Below are 18931 nucleotides of genomic sequence, written 5' to 3'. Positions count from 1 at the left end.
CTAAATGTGGCAGGGATATGATATGAATGAATAAGCAATCAGAGAAGGGGTTGGGAGGGGACAGCCATCAGAAGACAAGTAAAAAGCTGCATTTGGATTTCCATGTGTATAGTTACGGAAGGCAGGGTCCAGAAAATATGTCTATTACAGATTCATTCCCAGAATGAAGCTGAGGATCTGGAAATTCATTGTTTTAAAACTACTCATGCTTGCTTACCCTTGGAACATTTTTATATAACCCAGGGGCACTTGCACCCCATTTTTTTGTCATGTTTTATAAATATCATTAATTTCATCATGATCATCATTTGACCCATAATTATTTGTCGTGTTTTATAAATATCATTAATTTCATCATGGTCCAATAGAGCAAAAGCGGTGAAAGTAATAGAGAGTGCTTGTACGTGGGGTTGTGCAATTATATCAGAAAAGAAAATAGAAATCACGATAGAGCTAATTTTTTCTTTTTCTTTCTTTTTTTATTATTAAAAATTATTGGGGGTGACATTGATCCACAAAATCCAATAAATTTCAAGTGTATAATTCAACAGTAAGTCATATATATATTACATTGTGTGTTCACTGCCCATAGTCCATGTCCATGAATTTCTGTTTATCATGTTTGTTTGTTGCTTTTAGATTTATAGCATACATATAAGTGATATCATGTGGTTTTCAACTTTTTCTGTTTGACTTATTTGAGCTAAATAAATAGCAAGAAAATGAACAAAGTTCATGTCTGTATGCAGTATAGGAATAATTTTGAGAGAAGAAAGGGAAAATCAAACAAATGTGAGAAGTACCGATTGGATTCTATCAGGAATATTAGAAAAAAGGACAATGAAATTGTATCCAATGGAAAAAAGAAAACCAGCCTTTTAAGCATGTGGCAAGAGGATTCCCATCCCCACTGCGGATAATTATTATATCATGAATTTGGGAGAAGACATGTATGTGTTGGACAATTTAAAGCCTAAACTTGGTGACAGTGCTTGGATGAACTCTTTCGCAATCCATTCACGGCCTGGTAGCATTTGCACAATATCAAAATGAGGGATGAGTCAGCCTGTATAGGCACCTGCATACTCTGAGATAACCAGAAAAGGTGTTGCCAGCCTCAACAGACCTTCACAATGGCTCTGAGTGGCCACCTCTACTTAACAGTGTAGATTCCTGTGAGTTGTACTTATGCTATCTCCAAATTCACTAATGATTTATTACACTTCACAGCCTGGTTTTCTGTTGTGGCGGAATTAAGAATGGAACTATATTCCCACTCTCCTCAAATTGGTATGGGGAGAACATAGCTCAGAGGAGACAGCTGGGGGAAAGCGAGGCGTGGTCGGTGGGGCTATGGAGCTGCAGCGTCAGCTTTTAATTAACAAACCAAGTAGACATTTTAAGCTCCTGTATTTGGGTGTGTTTGGTTTGTCTTAATCTTTATAGAGGATATAAAGGTAGTAATTAGCTTTTCCCCATCACTCAAGCCCTTAGAGCTCTCTTCAGCCTTTGTGCTTATTTACACTAAACACAATTCAGATAATACTCATTTAAAAAAGTTTCTAACATGTCAATTATATATTCATTTATTCATCTATTTGAGACATATTTATTGTGCAGCTACTATGCACTTGGCATTGAAAATAAAGTGGTGGTCTAGATGGTGATTGCCCTTAAGCTTATGGAATTTAGAGCATCCTAGGGCAATAGATGTTTAAAAAATTAATGTAATAAGTACTTGTATTGAGTTTTGAAGAATAAGTTTTGGGTACTGTGGTAAAGTATGACTTGTCAACTAGACTGTAATTGCCTTTAAGTCAGGGACCGTATCTTACACTTCTTTCGAGTTGCTCTGTAGCTCCTAACATAGATCGTAATACAGAGTATTAGATGCTCAATAAATATTTGATTGACTACCATCTCTGTATTTGAGGCCGAAATAATTGCTGTCAAATCAAGTATTTTTTATTTCCTATTGAGCAAACATGAAGGCTGCATTGTAATTTTAATCTGTAATTTGTGCCTGAAGCCATCACGGACATTGTAACCCTTCCTCCTAGACTTATGCTCTGGCCAGAGTTTATGTTTAAGTAAGAGCAGCTGCATTTTTGATTTCTGAACCTTGGTTTATTGGTTACCGAGTCTCAGTTCACAGACCTATTATTTTTCACTGGGCCTCTGCTGGGTCCAAAGGCAGCCTTTGACTTGTCCTTCGTCTAGTTGCCTCACTTCTACCTGACAGATGGCCCAGGCTCCAGTATCCTGCCACAGATCCGGTGGGTCAGGGTGCTCAAGACGGGCCTGAGAAGCCTGGCTGTGTTTCAGGATTTAAAGGTTAAGGTTAAACAGGCTAGTAGGGAGCGTCATTGGAACTCAAGGAGTTTCACGTTACCTTATGTCACAGCAGTATCCTTGCTGATTGGGCAGCAGCTTCAGTCCAGTTGGCCATTGTACTTCAACAACAACAAAACAGCAAATCAAATCAAGGTGAAAATGTCTCAAGGGATTGTTTAACAGACAAGTAGGTGTTTTTGTTTGTTTGTTTTTAGCAAGTAGCGGTCCATGTACTATATTTAGGTGATAACTTTGAACATTAAGGCATCACTTGATTTCCCCAGAGTAGCTGATACATTAATTCAGTCACTTCAAAATTATTCTTAGTTCGTAGTAGTGGTCTATGGTTCTGTGTGAAAACCTTTAAATGTGTATTTCAAGGGGTCCTAAGAGTAAAGACTCTGCCTTTCTTATGGTCTCACAGCATGTGCTTTTATTATGTAAGTTATGTCCCACTTGAATTTTTGTGCATATATCTTTTTCTGCTGCTGTATATCAAGCTCAGTGAGATCAAATTCATCTGTGTATCTTTAACGCATATCATCATGCCCTAGGACTTAGAACATTCTGTTGAGTGAATAAATAAATGAATATATGACAACTGTTGAATATATGATGCCATTTAAGATGGGACTTTCTCAGATGACTCAAATAACTTTGACAGTGGATCCTAAATTCCTCCATTTAGTATGAAAATGAAGAAAATTCGAAAAAGATTAGAGCTATAGTCTTACCAATAGCATCTTAGTTCCATGAGTAGAGAATAATAAGTCATATGTTTCACTTACCACTCTGATGTAGAAAACTTTATTCTAAAGAAGTGGAATATACAATCTTGGAGAACTCTCTGGGCAGCCAGTCTAAAAATATGTTTTAACCTATGGATTTTCAGATAAATAGCTCATATAAAATTTTTCATATTGATTTGGATTTTACAGGTAAAGGATCGTACCACATACAAATAATAATAATGATTTCATCTCCTCTTTTAAATTTATAGTTTCTTTTATCTTATTAGTTTTGGTCAGACTTTTAGAACAGTGATAAATAATTGTGCCTTCAGGCACACTTATCAATGAAATTGACTATTAGCTATTGGGTTGAGAGCATTTTTCTCTTTTATTAATTTTTTTTTCAAATTATCAAGAATAAATGTTTAATTATTTTCAAGTGCTATTTCAGCATCTGTTGAGATGGTTGCTTTATCTCCCTTGTTTTATTGATGTTATAACTTACATTAAAGATTTTTCTTTTACATATTAACTCGTTTCCTGTTTTCTCTGAGAATATTCGCTGGCAGTGGTTGCAGCTGCAGCATTTACCCCACGATAAACTTGCAGATTACAATCCTAACCTTACTCCAAAAGTTTGCCACAAAATATCTCACTATTATTATTTTCGCATCGCTATAGTATATCGATAGTCTTTGGAAACAAAAGACATCATTCTATTTATAGCATTCTCTTTTTAGTAGTGGTATTTCCATTTACAGAAAATATAGTAATTCTCAATCACTGAAAATGTCAAATCCTAGAAAACATGTATTCCTGCGTGTGATGTTAACATCATTCTCGAACAGTCATTAGCCAAAGATTGATTTGATGAATCCGATTTATGTATACATTTCTGTTACATTAGGGGACAGTTTTTATATTTTATTTTCACATTGAAAACCAGTCAGATTTGCTTCAGCCTTAAAGAGCATGTTTATGTAAAATTAACACTGGCAGCGAGCTGCACTTTTTTTTCTAAATGGGTTAAAGAACCATGCTAACATTCTTAAAATGTTTCCTAACTGTCCATGGCATGGAGTACTTTATTTTACTTTATTTTATTATTGTTATTTTTTAGGATAATATATGATATTATTGCAAAATCATTCTTTTGGCATTAGTTACAGTGATAGCAAGATACTGAGTGTGGTATAGCAGCTCTAATGTAACAATTGCATTCTCTGCTTCCTGAGTGGAAATTTAAGTGACTTCCTATCCAAGTTACCCACAACCATTAATGCTACAAATCCTGATGCATACCGTTTGAGGAGGAGTTGCTGCTAATGGTTTAGAGTAAATGTTGAGAAGACTACAAAAGTTCCTTTAAGGGATTTTCTCTCTCTTTTCCCTTCCCCTGAATTATTTGGTTTTAAAGGAGTCAAATTACTTAGAGCTAGTCTGAATAGCAATAGCACCCAAGGAGCATTACACTTAGTTCTCATTAAAAAGCAGCACCTGTGCAATGCACGTTTTATACCACAAGCAAAGGGAATAATCAATTTCGCTTTAAACTCTTGCATTAGAATCTCTTAAAAAAATAAATGCACTTCATCAAGTTCTTCTAGATGGTGTTGCTGCTGTGCAATTGTTGGTGGACCTTTTTCTGTGCTGTGTTTGCTTTGAAGGGATCTTCCAATATATCTCCGATATTCCTTTCTTATAGTGTCCTTTTCTTTCGGATTTCATAAAACTCTATGCTTCATGAAGAGTGTCCTTCTTGTCACCGCATTGGTTTTCTAGCATATCTTCATAGATATCCATGAGAAAGGCAGTTAGGTAAGGGAAACTGTGACTTGGTTGTAAATCAAGTAATTGATTTAACAGATTGGGATGTTTGGAAAGACCATGATCCTGCAAAATCTCTTTCAAATAGGTCCAGGCACTTTCATTATATTGTACTAATTAGATCATTTCCAGAGTGATCTGGACTTCTCTCTCCAATATAGCATGATTATTGTAGCCAGTGGTGTTAAAAATGACGAAGTATCTTTGATTCCAGAGTTATTTCTCACATCCTCTTTAAGAAGTTGTTCTACGTACTGCAACTCATTACCCCAGAGTTTAAATTCCTGAATAACTCACTGTCGATGTTGCTAGGTGTGATAATTCTTTGCATCCTGATTAAGAATATCAGCAACAAACTCAAGCTCCTAAGATGGATTTTTTAGCCATTTCACTAATGCCCGTGATGCCAAACTCGATAGTTTTTGGGCTGTTCAGTTATTGCAGTGATGTAGTACATTTCCTCACGTAGATTCCTTTGAAATGTCTTTAAGAGAACTTCTCAAAAATACCACACTGTATAATTGGCTGCATTTAACTCAATAGCATCTCTTGTTAGTTTAAAAGCTCTTCACGTTGCAGAACGGCAGGGAAATAATCATAAACATCTCTAAATTTTTGTTGTAAATGATCCAGACCATTGGATTGAGGCAATCATTCAGGGATACTGGATCTGTATCAGCCCATTCTGTTCTGCCCCTGTACAGGACATAGGTGGGTAAGTCCAGGCTCAGAAACCTGTTGTCTTTAGTGGATGCCACCGCTTCTCTGGCCTTTGCTGCCATCACTTGTTCCTGCTGCTGCTGCTGCTGCTGCTGCTGCTGGGGCGGCGGCAGCTCGGGCTGACCAGGCTGGCTGCCCTGTGTAGCCTCTCCAGGCCCCTCAAAGGCCTCTGTCTCGCCTCCGTCTGCCCCATGGTCTATTTTAAAAAATGTTTTGAATTACTTTGAAAGGTTTGTTTTTGCTAATATTTTATTTCGATATTTGATATTAATATTTATAAGTTAGATGGGATTGTAGTTTTATCTTCTCTTTCAGATTTCTGATTATTTTAGATGGATAAAATTCAGAGGAGTGTCAATGTTTTTCTATACTTTCAAAAAACAAAATTTCCCAATTTATTTCATGGTTATTGATCTTTAATTTTTTCCAAATTGAAAATTTTTCAAAAGAAAAAATTTTGTAGTTCAACCATTTTTTTTCTAATTTTAGATAGTGTATCTGTTTTTTTTTTCCACTTCTCATTTTAAAACTTATACTTGCCCAAATTGGATTATACTGTTTGTTTGTAAAAATAACTAGCTTTTGAATTTATTTATGCATTCTAATTTATCTCTATTTTACTATTTCCTATTTTATTGATTTGTATTTTATTAATAGTTTTTGCTTGTTTTCCTGAAGTTCTGTTTTACTTTTTCTAACTTCTTGAGTTAAATGCTTTGCCAATTTGTATTTTAGAAATTAATAAAAAACCTTTAAAGTCACTTTCTTTGACTATACAGCTGTATTTTACATGTAGTATTCTCATTTTTATTATTTTCCATATGTTCTGTAGTTGTAGTTTTGGCTTATTCTATCCAAGGGTTATTTAAGAGTAACTTTTCTCGTTTCCAAATGGCATTCAAATTAAAAAAAAAAAAAGTATTTTATCTGCTTCGTGGTGAGAAAATATAAGTTGTATAATTCTTGCTGTTAGAATTAAATGAGATTTTTTTTTTTTTCCTGGCAGCCGATTAGAATATCTGGTAGCAAGAAAGGTAAATGGGCATAGTGACTCTTTTCTTCACAGAGGAGAATATACCAGATGGAAAGGAACACCCACCTTATTCTTTAGTTTTAATTTCTTGGCTCTTTGAGTCTGGGAACATATGAAGGGAAGTAACAAAGATCTTCCTTCCTGTTTTTGGTGATTTCTATTTCATGATGTTAAGTTGGAACGTATTGTGAGTAGAATTTTATGTAGGTTTATCTTAATCTCATTTTTCCTGTTTCGTGATTACCTGTTAGTCTTAACTTTTGTAGTTTTGGGTTTTTATCCTTTTAATTGTTTTAAAAAATATTTTTGTTTGAATTTTGGTGTGATGTTTGTGCCAATGTGTTGGGCATTACTATTCAGATGCCAATATGAGCCAAAACTTCTGTTCCTAATAACTTTAACCTTTTTAAAATTAGTATTAATATGCTATTTTATCAACCTTGAAACACAGAAAAGCAAAAATAAACAGATTACTATCATTCATAATCCAAACATCCTTAGATAATCAGTGTGTTAGTATTTTGGTGAATCGCGTTCCAGTTTTTTTTCTGTTAATTTTTAATACATTTTGGCACACAGTAAGCTTCCTACTTCTTTAAGCCCTTGAAGGAAATTTACTTAAGGGAAAAATATTTACAGTTTAGGAAGGGTATATCTAAATATTCTCTTAGAATAAAAAGGCAAAACTACTTCTCGACAGATGTGCACAGCAAATCTCGAATCACCACAGAGAACAGTGAACACATGGTGGTGGTGGGGGATCGTGAACAGCGAACATGTGAAGGCACACAAACCATCCAAATTAAAACTGGGTAATAAGCCTAAGGAATAGCAGCTATCTCTATAGATAACACTGGTGAAGATGAATAAAATGCCTAATTAAAAAAAAAAAATTCTATTTATACTCAGCAGTTCATGTTAGTAAAGAAAAAACTCTTTGGGAAAAATGAATTTTTGAGCAATTTGAAGAAAGAATAAATAGCCTGCTAAAAGAATAATCTGAATATGTTTTGCATGATAAAGTATCTTGGAAGAATGGAGAGGTAAGAAGAGAAATGAATGGTCAAGAGTTGGTGTCTATTTTTACAAAGGCAAAGGAAGATTAGTGTGCAGAGGACAGGCAGAAAATAAAATTTGGCTGGACTAATTAGAAGACAAATATTTATGAGATGGGAACTCCTGTGTATGTGGGGGAGGATATGATGTAATTTAGAGAAGATAAAAGCATTGTTACCTTTTAAAAATTTTTTTATGAAGATGCATAGAATGATAAGAATTAATGTTGGATAGATAAAGGGATTGTCAGGGGAAGCTACCTATGCTATTGCCCAAAGTTTACAATATTACACACCAATTTTGCATCAGTGTTCTGACCAAATTCCAGGAAAACACCCATAAGAAAAGATACTATGAAGCCAGTAAACAACTGGTTTCTGAAGAGACACATTATGAAGATATTTTATATTCATAGATATTAAAGTAGCCTCTGTGGTCAGCAGAGCACTTTAAACAGTAATGTGAAACCGTTTGCATCTCCTAATTGCTTACTTATGCAATTGTCTTTTTTGACCTGTGCAGTAGCAGGGAATAAAGAGAAGCCAGTAATAATCGCATGATTGGGAACCTAGCCGTGTAGCCCAAGTTCAGGTCCTTGTTATGCCCCTAATTTACTGGTTGACCTTAGTCAGATTACTTCATTTCTCTCTCAGCATTAATTTCCATAGAGATAAAACAAGATATTTGAATTCTTAGCTTTTCATGTTCCTTTTTAATGTTGAAGTTCTAGAATTCTGTGATTTAAATTCCTGTCAATGCTAAGTGTTAGAGGATACTTTCTTTCAGTTCTTTGTTTGTTTGTTTTAGTCTTTGCTCATTATATATATTCTTTTACTTCCAGGTAGAACTATGTACACGCCATTCCTAAAATACTGTAATGATAATCACTACCTGTCACTTGTGTATGCTAGGTGTCATTATGAGTTTTTCTTGGTGTCATTTATGAAAATAAACAATTAGTGAACAAAAGACTTTGTGCATCTGCTTCCTGAAGAAATCATAAAAATCTACCTCTAATGTGCTTTCTCTGATACAAAGAAGCAAAATAGTTTAGTGGTTGTGGAGTGAGACCTGTAAAGTTCAAAACTTTCCCCACCACTTCTAGTCAGGTGGTTTAGTCAAGTGCTTCTGAAACTTTAACGTGTGTAGGAATCATCTGTAGATCTTATTTAAAAGCAGATTTTGATTCAGTCATCTGAGGTGGGGTTTGAGATTCTGCATTTCTAATAAGCTCCTGAGTGATGCTGATACTTCCAGTCCCTGGAGCACATTTCTGTGCCTCAGTTTCCTTTTCTACAAAAAGGATAATAATAGTATCTTATCTATCTTCCCTTATAGTTGCTCTAAGAATTAAGTGAATTTATATTACTAAAGTACTTTAATAGTGTCTGGCACACAGTAAGCACTTAATAAGTGTTGGTTATTATTATTGTCGACCTTCAAATCAGCCCCATGGGACAGCTGCTTTTATCAATTTTCCTAGGAAGAAAACTGAAGGTAGAAAAATTAACTCTTCAAGGCCGCATAATTAGTCATACAGTGCAAGGCTTTTTTTAGGATTTCTGTAGGAAGCAGATGAACAAAGTCCTTTGTTCATTAATTGTTTTTGTCATAAATGATACTAAGAGCCCAAGTTGTTAACCACTGTGTCTCCCTGTCCAGTGAAGAAGTGACCACCAGTCTTAATAGCTTTCTTCAGCATCTGTTTATTGTCAGGCATTTCTTGTGAAGTTTAAACAGTGTGCTTCATGTAACAATTTCAGTCACGCCTTCAGTGGACACAGAGACCCTCTATGGTTGCCATCTTCTTGTATTGAAAGTTTCTGCTCCTCTCCAAGTCATTTGCTTTTTCATTTTCCTTTCATCACAGTTTCTTTCTCCTTTCATTTGTGTTAGCTTTTCAAAATGCAGATGGAAAAACAGAAATGACTCAGTTTGTTGCCTAGATGAGAGAGTTTTCAAATAACACTGTAGACTTCCTGTTAATGTATGGGTTATGAAATAATTTTCCAGGGGTGCGGATAGGCTATATTCTCTGCATTCTAGTTGACTTTGTGACAGTTGGGTACTTCAGTGGGAGGCCATGTCAAGATTAACTGTCTCGTGACTGATTTGTCTGTGTGAGGAGTGAGTTTATAATAAAATTCTTAGACAATTTTATTAAAATGTATGATTTGCATGCTTATCATCTGTAAAGTCCTCTCTCATTTAAAAGAGCTTAAAAGGAATGTAGATGACAGTAAAACCTAAGATGCTAATGAATATGAGTCAACCCTGCCTCAATGTTTCTGCTCCTTTATTGAAAAAGCAATGACCCAAGTCATTTTTATAGACACTAATGTTCTTTGTGTACCAGAAGAAAAGCGAATTAACGTTTCTTGTTTCTAAAAATGTTAGTTGTTTACATTTTTAATTGAATATCAATTTGAAAAACGAATAGAAAATATCAGATTAAAATATTAAGTTGAAGAAAACACCTTATTTATTCTACCCTCGGAGGTTATTCCCAGAGATAATTTGATATGACTCATTATCTTTCTGCTTTGGTACATCAAAGCTATTGCTTCTTTCATCTAGAAAGTTAATTTAATTAATTTTGCTCTCTAGGTTTTCACCTGAGCAGTTACACAGTCAATAGTTGGCAATCAATATATTACAGAAGTTTAGGGATTCATTATATTTGGAGAGCAAGGGTTTAAAAATGCAGCATATTAGAACTAATTTAAACTAGTTAACAGAAGAGAAATTAGATTTCCCAAAATAGCAGCGCTGGGCAGACTGTACCAGTAATTTAAGGGGAAGTGACCAAATTTGAGAAGTGAGGATTCTTGCTATAAATCTCAGCATCTTTATTACAGGTTTCATTTCCTCAGACGTTCTTAAAAAGACATGTTAAGAATGAATGCCATTGTTGTATCTTTGGACTATAAGGAGTAGTTTTTCATAATTTCTACTCCTGGCACCAAACAGTTGCACACACTTGCTTGTTTATTAATTTATTCATTCATTCCATATATATGTATTGAGATCATATTGTGAACCAGCCTTGATGATTGATTGAATGTGGGGAGTCTGAGTCAGGGAAAGATCAAAGACTACCCTTAGGTTTCGGCTAGATAATTGGAGTAGTAATGGGATATTCTCTCATTTATTGGGAGAGTAGGAAGGGAGACACTTTAGAGGCTGTGGAGTAGGAATGAAGAGTCGGGTTTTGGGCGATACCAAGAGGTGTCCTGTAGGCGATTGCATATGCCCATCTAGAGTTTGAATGTTCAAGGATGGCGGTTTGGGAGTCATCATCATATAGACAGAATATTAAGCTATTGGACTAAATTAGAACACCTGGGGAGTAGGTCTAATCTTAGATAAGAAGAAGGTCTAGACTGGAGCCCTGGCCGCCCCACCACATTGTGATTAAAAAGAGAAGGAGGATTCTGCAAAGTAGGCGGAGAAGGAGCAGCTTGTGAAGCAGGAGGCAAAACAGTAAAGTATATTGTTCTGGAAGCCAAGAGAAGAAAGTGTGTTAAGAAGGACGTGATTAACTGTGTTCAGTGCTGCTGCGAGTTGGAGTAGGATGGGGACCAAGCATCGGAGGTTGGGTTTGGTGATGCGAGTGAGCTTAGTGGAATGCTGAGAACATGAAGACAGCTATCACAGGCATCTCTTTCGAGGAGTTTTTCTGTAAATGAGAATAGAAAAATGGGCTAGGTGCTGGGGGAAGACCGTGGAATTAAGCAGCATATTTTTAAGATGAGAGAGATTACAGCATAGTTGTATACTGACGAGAAACCTGGTGTTGCAGTCGGGAGAGGGGATGACTGTAGGAGCAGAATCTGTAAGCAGGGGTGAGGGCGTGGAATCCAGACAATTAAAGGAGGCGTTAGCTTTAGCTAGGAGTATGACCAGTTCACCCATGTGACAGGAGGAAGGTAGAGGGTATGGGTACAGATGTAGGTAAGCTGGCAAATTTAGTGTGGGAAGCATATGGGGATTATTTTTAAATGTTTCTGTTTTATTAGGAGGAGACAAGTCTTCAGCTAAGACTAAAGATAAAACTTGTGTGGAGGGAAAAGGAAAAAAATATGAAAAGAGCTTTCTGCAAAGTGGGAATGTCAGAGGAACGTAGAAGATTGTTGGACAGTAAAAGCCTTTTTGAGATTTGAGGTCATAGTTGAGGTCATATTTGCTCTGGCCACATTCAGCTGCTCAGTTTCAGGTGTGCAGTAGGCATAGAGTTAGGTTTTAATAGGTTGGAGTTTTGTCAGGCAAGTATGAAAGAAGCAAACTAGATAAAGATGTATATCAGGGTGATTAAAATGATGGGTGATGGGTGTTGGATCTAAATTTGATAAAAAGTAAAGGAGGGACTTGAGAAGGGTGGGTAGTAGGACCAATGGACTGGATGTCCCAACAGGGCCAACAGAGTTTTAGAGTAAGTATGGGAAAGGAAGTGAACTGGAAGGATAAAAGTTAGAGATTAGAGAATGATATCTTTGGAATTGAGATTATGGATCTCAGTGATGACAAGATCTAAGGTGTAATTACTGAAGTGCATGCTTGAGGTAAGGTTGAGGGCAAGACCAGTCATAATGAAGAGATCGAGAAACATATGCCATAATATTTCGTAGTATTAAATGTGTCACTAACTTGAATATTACGATCACCATTGAATCACAGGAAAAGTGATGGAAAGAAAGACACAATCTAAGGGTTAAATTTTTCAAGGAATGAGTGGTTACCGAGAGGATTGTAGATAATTGGTAGGGAGGGTTGGCAGCTGTTAAATATATTTTTACCGTCATAACTTTAAAGGGAGATCAGACAGTATGATTGTAGATTTTACCCTGGCAAATGCAACTTCTCAGACAGAGACCTACCATAGGCAGATTGATGGATTTTTCTGAAGTTGGAACGTTTGCCATTTGTTGTGCCACAACAAAAAGGGAGAGAGATTGAAGGGTGTTTCCAAGGCAGTAATTCTAATTAAGGACTGGTGGGATTCAACTGGGTAAGAGAGAAGGGACGCCATGGGAAGAGTGATCAAGAGGGAAAGCAGGATGACGGTAAATTGTCTCAAAAACTGGAAGTGAAGACTTGCTGGAGGACGATTATAGAGTAAATGAGCCAAAAGCTTAGAAGATGGTGTTCAGAGAGTGGGAAGGTTGAGGCTGAGACTTTCATAACGTTACAGTTAATTGTGATGACAACGGAGTGAGCGGATGACTGACTGGGCTAGAGTGGAAGAAACAATCTTTGCACCTGTGGAGGTGGAGGAACTGTGACACCAGAGGGCTGATGTTATTAAATATTTTTTTGGACAGGATTTGGGGTGGAAAGAAACTTATGGGACAGGTAGTAAAATAATCAATCAGCAGTAAGGAGTGACCGGCGTTCCTAGATGACAGTAGCAGGTAGGGAGAGTATGGTGGCTTGAACTTCAAGTGATCTGAGATTTTGAGCACAGAGGGAGAGATGGTTTAGAAGGAGCAATGGGAGCAAGACATCTAGTCTACTGCCAGGCTTTGAGGTATGGAGGGGTACGAGAAGGAAAAATCCTTCAAGAGGGCTCTGGAGGACACCGTTACCAGAAGGCAGCCAAGGGGAGGAAGTGTTCGGAGAAGAAGAACCGCAATAGGCTGGGAATGCATAACGAAGCACAACAAACCGGGTAGCTTAGGACAACAGGGATTTATTTTCTTAACTGCCCTGGAGGCCAGAATTCTGAAGTCATGATGTTGGCAGGGACATGTTCCCTCTGAAGGCACTAGGGAGGGATCCATTCCAGGCCCCTCTCCCAGCTCCCGGTGGTCCTTTGGCTTGTGGCAGCATAGCTCCAACATGGTGTTCTCCCTATATATGTGCCTGTCTCCAAATCTCCCCTTTTTATAAAGACACCAGTCATATTGGATTAGAAGGCCACCCTATTCCATATGCCTCATTCTAACTTAACTGCTTCTATCTGCAATGACCTTATTTCCAAATATGGTCACAGCCCGAGGTGCTGGGGGTTAGGACTTCCACATATGAATTTGAATGAAGAGCAGGGGACACAGTTCGTCTCATAACAAGAGTGTTGATAACAGATAAGCAGATTGAGGATGGTTGGGGAAGTGAGTCAGAATGGTAGAAGTACAGAATGTTTGAGATGATGGATGATGTGGGAGCTCTGATTTCTGATAAACAGATAACAGGGATGTGAGTCATGATTGTATTAGATCTGATGGCCAAGCAGGGTAATAGGTGACAAGTGTTCTCTCTTGCAGCTCTTAACAGAATGGTAGCCAAGGCGGGAGTGAGAGTCCTCAGCGTGCCAGTCTCAGGAACAAGAGGAGCTCAGAGGGCTTCTTTCTCTAGTTTTGAGCAATGTGGCGAACTCGGAAAAGGCCAGTCACACTTGGAACATGAGGCTGGGAATGCCTCTCCTTTGCAGGGATTGTGTTGCGGTGGCCGAGACGCAAGTTGTGGAGAGGTGTCTTTACCGTCTAATAGCTTGGTGTTGTGGTACTCTTTAATAAGGTCGCATCTTGAAGTTACAAGTATTTTTTTCAGCTGTCGAGTTCATTATAGCGTATGGCATTATGATAAAATGTTCTTAATGTGGTTCAGCGGTAGCGAAATTCATATTTCAAGGGGAATGTTTTTTCTTAAAGGGAGAAACCTTCATTAGGTATGAGTTCCTGGAATTCTTCAATGTGTGCCTCATGATATGCTGCTGCCACTGCTGAGTTCTCTGTGTTTAAGACAGGCAAGAAAGGGCTTCACAACTTGGTCAAGTAGAAGGTTGGTTTGGTGTTCACCTAATCTTCCCTCTTATATTCTTATTTCACCTGCCGACATTTGCTTTTCTTTCCACTCTCCAGTACCTCTTTACTTGCCTGAATTATTCTTCTCGATTCTCCATTCTCTTCAGGAGATATTGTAGAAGAATATTGTTATCCAACCAATTAATATTATAAAAAAGAAAAGGGAAGAGCAAAAGCTAAAGTTTATTAACTGTTAACTATGGCACTAGATACATTCACACTGTTACCTCTTGGTTTCAGTTACTCCTCTTAAGAACGGAATAGGTGATATCCTTTTATAGATGGAGAAACTGAGTCGCAGAGAAATTAAGTGGCTTTTTTCAAGGTTATACATCTAGTTAGAGGGACACATTCTTGATTCAGATTCAGTATGATGGACTTTAAAATATTCTTTTCCCTATTACATCTTTTACTCCCTAGTATAACAGGGAGTAAACAATTGGCCTCCTTCATGAGTATTTTCATTGAAAAAAGATGCTGCCTGCTGTAATAAAGGCAGCTTCCTGATCTGGAGGGCAGAGACCTGGCATCATATCTGGCTTTATAATTCAGTAGCCAAGTAATCCACTATCCTCAACTATAAAATAGGGCCAATAATATCTCCCCCCAGAATTATGATGATGATGAATAAATGATATGAGAAAGAATGGAGGAAATCAGTGCCTGGCATATTGTATACTTTAATAATGACTAGTTCCTTCTCTTTGCTATTAGTTGTTTGGATTCAGAACCAGAATGCTTGTTAAACTAGAGGAAGAAAATCCATAACAATCGGTAATGATGGACCAGTAGATAGGTGAGGTGGTTGAGAGAATTTTCTATATGTCTTAAGCCACGTCAAGTCTAAAAAGGCTAGATCTAAACTTTGGCCTTAGTTTGTGAGTTAAAATACTTATTATGCCACAGGGAAAAAAAAATCTATTAAAAAGGTCCACTGATTTTTTGACCCCTCCCAAATTAATGTTATCTCTCCTTTAACAGGTATAAATTAATTAAGCATTACTAATATTCAGCTCTTCAAGTGTGGCTGAAGGGTAATTCAGGAACATTCAGCAATTTCCTCTCAGTCATAAGAGCTAAAGGAATTCAGTTGGAGTGTGAGCTTGAGTATAAGACAGAAATGGGAGGAGGAGGCTTTTAGTAAATTTTAACCCCATTTAATTGAATCATTCCCTGCACTGGATCTTCTGAGTGGTTTAGACTTCAGATCGTTCCTATGGCAGCAGTCTCAAACTTTAGTGTACTTAAAGATCTCTAGGGAACCTTGTAAAAGAGCCTTTTGCTCAGAGATTCTAAATCACTAGATATTAGGTGAGACCCAGGCCTCTACATTTCTGCAAAGCTCTTATGGCGATTCCGATGCAAAAGATTAATAATAGGCAACACTTTGAGAAATACTAACCAATTAATATAAGCTTATCAATTGAAAAACACAGTTGTTTTAAGTCAGTGACCATTGCTTTCCATTGTCTTTTATTCTTGACTTGCTGTACTTGGAACTTTGTGAGGCATGTGAATGGGGGCTTGATATTATCTTAGTAGGTAAAATAATCTTGAGAAATATTACCTGTAAAATAATAGCACTTCGAGAAAGGATCAGCATAAGTTATTTCTCATATTTCTCAGTTAGCAAGAGATGTTGATTACATTTCCCCCAGCTTCTTGAATCTTGGTTATTCATTTTCTTTGTAATAGAATGCTCAGTAAAGGAAGTTAAGTGCATGACTCCCATGGCTGTATTTTCTACAAAATTCAATAATGCTGATCTGAAGTCTTCCCTTTAATATCAGATGTCTCGAAGGCATAGAACCAAGAATTAGAACTATAAGACTAGAAAAATTCATCAAATGCCATCTAGTCTGTTCCTTGCCTTTGGCAAGATCACATCTAAGTCAATCTACTGCAGTCATACTTCCAAGGGGACCAGAGGTACCTGTACCTTCACCGCATAGATGTCCTCTTGCACCCATATTCTGTCACCTCTGCATTCTAGATAATAAAGGTCATTTTTCTTGCATTGACTGTTCCTTTGTAGAGGCTTATTAAGGCAAGAGAGGTACCAGGTCTTTTAACTAAGTCTGGAGACTGATGTGGTTGACGTAGTCATCATGAACAGTGAAAGGATCGAGGGGAGGAAGAGGCATCAGCACCTATTCTCTAAGTAGAAGAACTGAGAACCGAAGTGTGGATTAGAAGCTGCAACAGGAGTGTTCTCTTTACTTCAGAGGTGCAGTTGCACTGCCAGAGGGGCTGTTCTGTGACCATGCTCCCTCCCTCACCCGCATGAAACCAGACCAATGGCGTAATAAAGGGATTGAGACAGCAAGGGTTGATGGTATTCAGGTGTAATCTTTGACTTTTATATTAGCAAAGAATTCTTTTGAATTGTCTTGCTTAACCTAAATTTTTCTCTGTTACTTTCTCAGAAAGCTGTTAGTAAGAACAGAGGGTGGAGCAGTCTAGGAATCGAGGCAAGAAAAAGGCCAACTGTAACCTGAATGCAAACCTTCCACAAATTGGAATTAGGACAGTTTTATGTTAGCATGTCATTGCCATTCGCTTTCTCCCAGTCACACCCATGCAACTCCTAATAGGGTGCCCTGTACATAGTAGGTGTTCAATAAGTGCTTTTAACCTCTTCAATGTAGTTCAGCATATCAGTGAGTTAAGAGTCATTTGACTTGGATTCTTTCAGTTCTGAGGTCAGAATCATGGGATTTTTCAGTGTGCCTACAAGGTGTGAACAGGGTTTGGATTAAAGATAACATAAGGTCCATTATTTACTCGGGAGTCATGTGAGAGCCTGGGCTGTGGCTGAGTGGTACTGAGTGGCTTGTTATCACCTCACAGAAATGACCTGTACTGTCAGGGGTAACCTCCTCCACTGGGGCCCTCAGGCATTGGGGCCAACCTCTTTTGAGACATAGGACTCAGTAGGTGTTAGAACCTCTGGTTGCTGTGGGAATTGCATTTGCCCCTAGGTGAGTGGCTTTGGGGCAGGCAGCCTAATGGAATTTGCTCCAGTGGAGTAAATACCACAGCATTATGTCTCAGTGGTCCCATACCCCATTGGCCTTTGAACTTAAAGTGTGGCCGAACTGGTGTTCAGGATCAGTCAACCAGCCACACTCTCTGTGTGTCCACCCTGGGCTGATAGCCCCAAGGATGTGGAAAAAATGTTGCATTGACAAAAAGTAAAACCACTCCAAGTCTTTCTTGAGCATCCTGTTTGTATCTTATGGTAAATATTTATTATTTCGGTGAAAAGAAATTTCCTTGCGTGTCATATTCTATCTTCTAGGAAGAAAATATTGAGATAAGAGGGCATTTATAATTCTAGAGTTTACTGGCTTTTACTGTTTATTTATCCTTAAAAGGAAAACAGTCCTCACATCAGGAAGTAGTACCATGACAGAGCCAAGGCTGCAGATACATGGTAGAGGAAACTGGTGGTGGCAAAGACTCAGGCTGTCCTAGTGGTGTCATTTTTTTAGAAAATGATTCTGCTCTCGTGTTGACAGCACTGGCGTTCTGCCCTCTCCCTGATCTAGTTCATGGCTACCCACTTGCCAGACTGTGAGGTCCTGGGAAAGTCACCTCAGTGTCGAGCTTTAGTTTCCCCATTTGAAAGATGAAAGAGTGGAGATATGACCTTAGATACATTTTTCATCTCTAATGGTTATAATTATTATCTTTTAAAAAACGAACCTTTTTTTGTTGTTGTTAAACAAAGTGAAAATCCCACAGAATCCAGAAATCCTAAAAATATGAACTAAAATCTGTCGGCATGCCTTGTACTGTGGGTGAGCAGATGAGAGGAATGTCGAGTGTTGAGTTGGACACTGCTTTCCTACAGGCATGGAAAGGGCAGGGATCTCCACTGGGAAAGCTGGGTCTCACTGACGTGAACCTCTGGAACGTAGTGCACAGGTCAGCAGGGTTCTAGTGTTGGACAGCTGTGGGAGGAACCAAAATTACATCCCATCTGTGCTTCACTAGCAGCATCCTCATCTCCTGCTGCTGCGCCGTCCCATCTCCCATCTCGTGTGCTTGTGAGCATGCTTGCGTGTCTCTGTTCCTCCTTCTCTCTTTCTCTCCACTCTTGTTCTCATATCTCTGATGGCCTATTATTCTCTATTTCATTCTTTCCCCCCATGTTTTCCTCTTTTTGTCTCTTATGCTTTAGATCAAACATGCATTTTACTTCAAAAAATTTATTTGTTTTTCTAACCTGCTGCATAATTCTTAATAAACAGGGTCTTGCTCTTTTTAAAATAAAGATGTTATATGAATACACCCTAAATTTATACAGTGTGTCTGCCGATTATATTCAATAAAACTGGAAAAAGTAAAGATGAAGTTTAATTGATTTTCATGTATATGGCCCACAATTTACATTTTTTTCTTGTGTGAAAGTGGTTTTCACA

The 18931-nt window shown here is 37.7% G+C and overlaps 1 pseudogene; it reads right to left on the bottom strand.

The window, feature by feature from the left end:
• Window positions 1-4636: 4636 nt before the first annotated feature.
• Window positions 4637-18564, bottom strand: LOC102890915 (annotated as a pseudogene).
• Between the last annotated feature and the right edge of the window lie 367 nt (window positions 18565-18931).

The sequence above is a fragment of the Pteropus alecto genome, unplaced genomic scaffold, assembly GCF_000325575.1.
Source record: "Pteropus alecto unplaced genomic scaffold, ASM32557v1 scaffold338, whole genome shotgun sequence".
Lineage (NCBI taxonomy): Eukaryota > Metazoa > Chordata > Mammalia > Chiroptera > Pteropodidae > Pteropus > Pteropus alecto.
Note: the sequence above shows the minus strand (reverse complement) of the source record. Positions and strands in the feature narration are given on the sequence as shown.